Genomic DNA, 8421 nt, shown 5'->3' with positions numbered 1-8421 from the left:
AAAAGATTAAAAAAAATAAAAAAATTAATTATTAATTTTATTAATTTTTATAAATTACGTTTTTAAGGTCAAAAAAATCAATTATTAATTTTATTAATTTTTATAAATTACATTTTTAAGGTTCAGGTTTATGGTAACCCATGGTAATACCATGGTATCCATGTGAGCATAGACTATTTAAAGGGAAATTCTATCAGCTTAGATCCATCTTAATTCGGGGTTTACCAAGTGCTGGGAAAGATAAATAGATTTCATCCTTTTAAGAGTGGTAGATGTGGAGTTAAGATGGATATAGGTTGGTTTTTATGATAATGAAGATATTAAATAGACTCAGGAAATTATATTGTAAAAAAAATCTTAAGGTATGTTAAAGCTACATTTAGTCACTTCACAAAATTTAGTAAAAAATACCGATATCTCCATTAATATTGGTTTTTCTGATTTAACAAAAAAATTCAAAACAATGAAATCTTAACTCTTTCCGCATCACCCTCGCAGAAGAGAGATAGTCGCTGCCCAGATTTTCCACCACTGTTCAAGCATTCTCAATATGATATCTTCATGAAAAAGTTAACGTACTGATCTTGGATTAGTTGTTTGAAAAATACGCTGGTTTGTACAACCTTTCATCTTCTCTGCTATTCTTAATTTTTCGTAATGATTTGTAGGGGTTGGGTCACTGCACCATATTGTCCTAAAAGGCGGAGATTGTGCACCAAAAAGCAAATTAATCTACATGTTACAACGCTGTTAAAAATGGAATGAAGGTAGTGAATTATGCTAATAAGAAATTTAGGTTGGGAGAGACGTAATTAAATTTTATTATTTAATTGAAGATTTCCAATTAAAATAATAATAAATCTACATTTATATATTTATATATTGATTGGAAGGCTTTTGACAAGGGTCACTTCTTTCCATTAGATCCCCTTCAGGCCTTTGGGATACATACTACTTCATTATATTATATAGTAGGGGCTTGTTACTTGGTTGGTGTGTTGGGGTAAACAAACTTGATGGTTTTTTTTTTTTTTTTTAATCTCGCAATTGGAGTCTATGGAATAAGAAAAAAATTTGATAGCTTGACAAAAGTGGTAGCTTGACAAAAGTGGTAGAGAAAACATTAATCTCTCCTACCATGACAAACATGGCCACTAAAACTTGCAACATTGTTTAACAATGTAAACTTTGAAACGGGAACTATAAACTCAAAACGGGAACTTTGGCCAAAAAACCCCGAAAAAACATCAAAAACAGTGCTAAAATTGAAAAGTGTTGATGCTGGAATAACACCTTTTCTTTTCTTGGGTAAATTTTCAACATGTTTTAAAAATGGCGGTGAAAACCAATTTTTTGCGTAAAAATTATCCAAAAAACACCCTCAAAATGAAAAGGGTTGATTCTGGAAGAAGACCTTTTTTTTTTTTTTTTTTTTCAAAAATTAAATTTCAACATCTCGAAATAATGGCATGAAATATTTTATCATGACCCAGGAAAAACATTAAATTTAAAAAAATAATGAAAACATAAAATTAAAACAATGAAAAAACACAAAAAAAAAACCAAAAAAACAAAACATAGATTAAAATATCTATTAAAAGAAAAATATAAAACAAAAATAAAAAATGAAAAAAAAATCAATCATAAAATGTAAAAAGAACGAAATTAATGATAAGAACTAAAAAACTAAAAAAAAAAAAAAATTATAAACAATTAAATAGTAAGAAAAATATTTAAAAAAAATGGGGAAAAAAATGAGTAATCTTGTAAACAAAAAAAAAAATTGGCAAAAAAAAAATAAAAAAAAAATTAAGTGGGTGAAAATAGAAAAAAAAAATTAAATAAAAACAGAAAAACAAGAAAACATAAAAATTAAAAATTAAAATTAAAAACAAACTAAATTTAAAAAAAAAATAGAAAATTAAAAAAAATAAATTAAAAGCTACTAAAATTAAGATTAAAATGTTGATTACTTAAAAAACAAATATAAAAATATATATAAAAGACAAAAATAAAAAAAACAAAAAATGTTAAAAAAATTATCTCACAAACCATAAAAGAATTTGGAAGACAAAAAAACAAATTAAAATATATATATATATATATATATATATATATATATATATTAAGTAAGTAAAAATAGAGAAATTAAAAAAAAAAAATAGAAAAAACTGGGAAAAAAAAAGAAAAGAAAAAATTAAAAACAAACTAGTTTAAAAAAAAATAAAAGAAATTAATGAAAAAAATTTAAAAACTAATAAAATTAATATTAAAAAAAAACAAAAAAAAATTCAAATTATAAAAAAAAAAACAAAAAAAGTGTATTTTTTATTGAAAAAAAAATGTAATTAATTTTTATTAAGCATAGATATTTTGTTTAAAAAAAAAAATCGATTTTTTTTTTTTTTTAATGTTTTTTATTATTAAAAGCAAATTTTAATTTTAATTTTATTTTTTATTTAAAAATAAAATTATCCAACAGATCTTTTATATGAAAAAAAAAAAAAAAAAAACCTATATTTTATATTTAAAAAAAAAAATTTACATTAAACATTTTTTTTAAACAATGTTTTAAAAAAAAATGAGAATTAATTTTTTTTTTTTAAACTATTTTTTTTTGTTATAATTAAGAATAGTTTTCTTTTAAAACCATTTTAATTTTTTTTTTTTTTAATTTAAAATTTTAAAAATGAAATCAGTGTTTTTTTTTTTTTTTTAATTAAAAATTTTAAAAATTAGAAATTTAAAAATTTTTAAATTTTAAAAATTAAAGGTTTCAAAAAATGAATATCGTTTGTTTTTTTTGTTTTTTGTTTGTTTTTTGTTTTTTTTTTTTTTTTTTTTAATTAAAAATTTTAAAAATTAAACCTTTTTTTTTTATTAATTAAAAAAAAAATTTGTTTTGGCACCCCCCGGCCGCCCGTGGTGGCGCTGCCGGGGGCGGAGGTGCCTGCGCGGAGGCACCTTCGCCCCCGGCAGCGCCACCACGGGCTGCCGGGGGTGGGCCCTCGATTCCCAGAATCGAGGGCCCGCCCCCCGGCCGCCCATGGTGGCGCTGCCGGGGGGCGGGCCCCCGATTCCCAGAATCGAGGGCCCGCCCCCCGGCCGCCTGTGGTGGCGCTGCCGGGGGCAGAGGACCTGTTGTAACGTTTTATTAGCTCGAGATTGACACTAAACTCTTTCACGAGCACACACCTGCATGCAACTGCGACCGGCGACGACGGATCTGTGGCCTCAAGGTAGCCCGCAATAAACTTCTCCACTTTACTGCGAGAGTACGAATCTTTCGCAACCGTGGATAACATTTCCTGTATTGACTGGACCAAAAACTGTAAACCCCCACTAAGGGACTTACCCGGGTTCATACAAAGTCTGTCATTTAACTCGACGGGCAAATTATTTAGCTGTAGAGACGATATCATGCTTCGAATTTTGGCTTCTTGCACAGGACTCCAGCGAACCGCATTCAAATATTGCATACATCCTTCAACGCACTCCTGGAACAACAGTTCAGAAGCTGCTGGTAGAATAGCAAGTGCATCATCCACTTTTTAATTAATTAAAAAAAACAATTAATTTTTAAAATTAAAGTGCCAAAACAAATTTTTTTTTTTTTTAATTAATAAAAAAAAACGTTTAATTTTTAAAATTTAAAATTTTAAAATTTTTAATTTAAAAAATAAAAAAAAACAATATTCATTTTTTGAAATTTTTAAAATTTTTAATTAAAAAAAAAAAAAAAAACCTATTTCTTTTTTAAAATTTTTATTTTTATTTTTATAATTTTTAAAATTTTAAATTAAAAAAAAAATTAAAATGGTTTAAAAAAAAAACTATTCTTAATTATAACAAAAAAAAATAGTTAAAACAAAAATAATTGTTAAAAGAAAAATTTAATTCTCATTTTTTTTCTTTTAATCATTGTTTAAAAAAATGTTTAATGTAATTTTTTTTTTTAAATATAAAATATAGGTTTATTTTTTTTTTTTTAAATATAAAAGATCTGTTGGATAATTTTATTTTTAAATAAAAAATAGAAATAAAAATAATTTTTTTTTTTTAATAATAAAAGAGATGGTTTAAAAAAAAAAAATTAAATTTTGATTTTTTTTAAAACAAAATATCTATGTTTAATAAAAAATAATTACCTTTTTTTTTTTAATAAAAAATACACTTTTTTTTTTCTTTAAATATTAATTTTATTAGTTTTTTAATTTTTTTCATTAATTTCTATTTTTTTTTTAAACTAATTTGTTTTTAAATTTTTTCTTTTCCCATTTTTTTCTAATGTTTTTTTGTTTTATTTTTAATATATATATATATATATATATATATATATATATATACATTTTAATTTTGTGTGTTTTTTTTTTTTTTTTTTTTCCAAATTTTTTATGGTTTGTGAGATAATTTTTTTAACATTTTTTTTTTTAAATATTAATTTTACTATTTTTTAATTTTTTTTCATTAATTTTTTTTTTTTTTTTTTTTTCCCTAGTTTTTGCTCATGTTTTTTTTTTTTCCCTCAATTTTCACTGACTTATATATATTTATATGAATTTTGTTTTTTTATTTCCACATTGTTTTATGGTTTATAAGATATTTTTTTTTAACATTTTTTAATTTTAATTTTTGTCTTTTTTATATATAATTTTTTATTTGTTTTTTAGAGAGAATTATTTCATTTGGATTGAGAATTTAATTAACGATGTATAAATATGTAAAATATTGAAAATGAAAAATATCGACCTTCTTCTTTAAATATGCAAATCAATAAAACATCACTACAAAAAAAATAAAAATAAAATTAAAAACAAAAAACTATGAAGAGGAAGACCACTTCCAAAATTATTAAATTTACAAAATAATTATTTATATTTCACACATTAGAAAAATTAAAGTCAAGAAAACAGGTTTTTTAAAAAAAGGGTCTGATGCAGAATAACCACTTTTTTAAATCGGCATGAAAATCACTACCATTCTAAAACGCAATGTACATAACAAGAATTTAAAAAAATTAAAGTGCCAAAAACTATGCTCTAAAAAAAACATATGTGTTCTGCATCACCCCTTTTCAAAATCGGGTCACTTTTTTGCTATCTCTACAAAATGGGTAATAGTATCAGTTCTCGTTTCAAAGTTTATATTGTTGTTTGTAGGAAGTGAAAATTATGTTTCTTTTTTCCAAACATGTATGTTAGTATATTACAGTTTAATGAATATATTTTATTATTATCATATATAGTTTCATACTTTAACAAAACATTCGCCAAGATTTCACAATGTTTTATTATTCAGTGAAGGATTTTCTAATATCTTAGAAGATTTTATAATTTAGTGAAAGATTGTCCATGACTTTACAAGATAATATAATCTGGTGAGAGGTTTGCCAATATATATATATATATATATATTATTAGTGATAAAATCACCTCCCATTTTTCCTATGTATCATGCGGATTCGCCCATTTGTTATACATATAAATTTAGGGTGGTTTTTAAAATTTTCACTGCTTTGTCATAACAATCTACCTTGGTTCTATGAAGATACAACCAATCCATGCCCAACAACATACTGTATGATCCCAATGATAATACATTTATATGTGTTGCGGTAGGCATACCATTCAAATCAAATGCACAAGATCTTACCCAATGATGAACTCGCTTCTTTGTACCTATAGCCAACTGAACTAACCAAGACTTTGCATGCAATTCTTTACTCAAACCACACTTATCTGCCACGTCAAGACTAACATAGCTATAATTAGATCCTAGGTGATTCAAAATTGAAATAACTTGATCACAAATCTTATCGTCCATCTCAATGATAGATGCCTGGTGTTATGCTTGTCTGTTGTCCACTGCCACATAAATACGAGGAATTCTCTGCCCAACATCCCCAACAGTTTGCGCCTCCTATGCACTATATATCTTAGGCATACCACCCTGATGTTGCAGATAATCTCTCCTAAGGTGCTCCTCTCCACATGTCCAACACTCCAACCGACCAGTGCCCTCACCTCTATGTTGTTGTTGCAACCCATGTCCCTGTCTATATGCATTGAACTTCTTTTGTGGTGCCATATTTTCTTTCCCATCTGCATTCTGAGGCCTTGTTCTCTTAGGATACCATTTACCTTTACCTTTGTCCTTCCCTTTCCATCCTTGCTGAGATTCATTCTTATGCTTTACCTATTTATAGAAATGCTTCGATTTCCCAATGACTTCCTTAAGTGACCGAGGCTCTTCATACTCAATCTGATCTGTAAATGCTAATGGCAAACAACTGACAAATATTTGACCTTTAGCCTTCTAATATGTAAGATATGGTACATACCTCAATAGCTCCAAAAACTTTGCCGTGTACTCTTTGTCTGTCATTGACCCCATCTTTAGTTCATAGAATTCTTTGGCATTACTATCGTAGTACCTCTCTAACAAGTACTTCTTCCTGAAAATCCTCTTAAACTCTCACCAACTCAAGTCATCTTTCCTGATGTCTCTGACTCACTTAACATCCTCCCACCAAATGTCTACTTTACCTTTTAATTTGAAGATAGCTATTTTGGCCTTCATGTTATCTGTGTACTCATGCAACTCAAAATTTGTTCATCCCAAGTATCCAAGCCTTTGCATCTTCCAGCTTCTTCACATTTCCATCAAAAGTAGGTATTTTTTCTTCCTTGAATTCATCCGGAAAATATCCCCTATCATTCCTCCTGTAAGGATGATAGCGATGACGATCATGATGTCTATCAGAACCAGAACTAGAATAGTACTTGTGCTCATCACCCCTTCTATCCAAAGTGTCCAACAACCTACAATCTCTCACAATATCAGATCTATCCAACCTGTGTCTACCAAGAGACCTACTTCCATATGCCCCTTTAGTTTTATCCTCATGTCCATGGTTGATCTGAAGTGGCCATTGTTGTTGCAATTATGACAAAATCTGAAGAAGTGTTGCATTAACCTCTGCTTGTTTCTCTTGTGCCTATATGATCCAATCATTATCTACCTTACAACTCCTTATCTCTTCCTTCAGGCTTCTCAGTGTATCTGCCAAATCATAAGAGTGCCACACACCACACTGCTCATCTAATGCATAGTGAGATTCTATGTAGTCTACCACCTTTCTAGCCATTTGATCTCTTTCCCGCAATGCATAATATGGTAGATAAACCAAATCACAATAAATCAACGCACCTTAGTATAATTTGGGGAGGTTATCTCGTCTACAAGATCAAAAAATCAATGTGATACATGTATAACATAATCATAACAACATATAGACATATAACAAGTAAGTGCATCAATGCATAAACATCATTCTAGCTAGGGTCCAGTCAGCAATGCAAGGCCAGATCAACAATGCATACTATGACCTTAGGCATGACAACAGCCATTACTCCATTGTACACATTTCCATATGCAACCATCAACATGCATAAGCAATGCCAATGTTGGCATTATGGCACAGGTTTGGAGCTATGGCACAGGTGTTGTCCTTGATGGCAACTCTCTTTGGTAACAGATCTCAGTTCAGGCTTTCAGAATGAAGGAAAAGACATATACGCAGGTTCATCTAGGCGAAGTTGCATATACACGCGGGTTAGACGTTTCAAAGGCGCGTGTGCGTATACATGCACTTTCATGCAAGGAAAAACACATATATGTTGAAAAACTTACCTTTGGTCCGTGGTAGTTAGTCCATGGTATTTGAACCTATGGTTTTGGACCATGATACCTCATCAGACGTGTTGATCCCAAGTATTGGGTCCGTGGTATTGGTTTATTATGGTTTTGGACCGTGGTATTGTGGAAGGCCTAAAACTATAAAAGAGGAAGGAGATCATGTGGCAAGGTATCATTTGAATTATTATTGAATATCTGATAAAGTGCTAGATCTGGAATACTGGAAATTGGGTTATGGTGCAGATCTGGATGAAGGAGGAACCTTAGCGCAAAGAGAAGGATAAGTTCTATTGATGGATCATAATCTTTAAGCTTGAATGATAGTATCTTTGTATGATTTTGATCTGTTATTTGTGGCATTTGTTTGATCTATAAAACTGACAATCTGGGTTAGTTATATCTGAAAGAGCGAATTATCCTTTATAGATCTGTACGCAGGTTCAAAGAAGCAAAGGCGCGTATATACGCTGGTTCATTGAAGGAAAACAACATATACGCAGGTTGTTCCATACGCAGAAGCGTATGCACGCAGGTTTCAGGCTATTAAAGTAGCGTATATATTTTGAGTTGTGATCTTGCTGCTTCTGTTTATTGCTGTAGTGTTCTGGGTTTAGATTTGGTGTGTGGTACTGTTACTGTGATCTGGGTACAGTCGTCAGAGAGAAGTGTTTATGTTGATTCAGTTTTGATTGGTGAAAAGGTGATTGGTTGATTCTTGATGTT

General features: G+C 29.0%; 1 long non-coding RNA gene across 1 annotated transcript; it reads right to left on the bottom strand.

The window, feature by feature from the left end:
* Positions 1–3131: 3131 nt before the first annotated feature.
* LOC149227798 (uncharacterized) lies at positions 3132–3549 on the bottom strand. Its single transcript, XR_016247163.1, has 2 exons — positions 3324–3549; positions 3132–3233 (listed from the first exon to the last, which is right to left on the bottom strand). It is a non-coding gene; the product is annotated as an uncharacterized LOC149227798 (long non-coding RNA).
* Between the last annotated feature and the right edge of the window lie 4872 nt (positions 3550–8421).

Source organism: Pinus tabuliformis, chromosome J (genome assembly GCF_031772625.1).
Source record: "Pinus tabuliformis cultivar Carrire ecotype Pingquan chromosome J, CPIR1, whole genome shotgun sequence".
In the NCBI taxonomy this organism is placed as follows: domain Eukaryota; kingdom Viridiplantae; phylum Streptophyta; class Pinopsida; order Pinales; family Pinaceae; genus Pinus; species Pinus tabuliformis.
The sequence above is the reverse complement of the archived record's forward strand: the minus strand, read 5'-3'. Positions and strand labels throughout refer to the sequence as shown.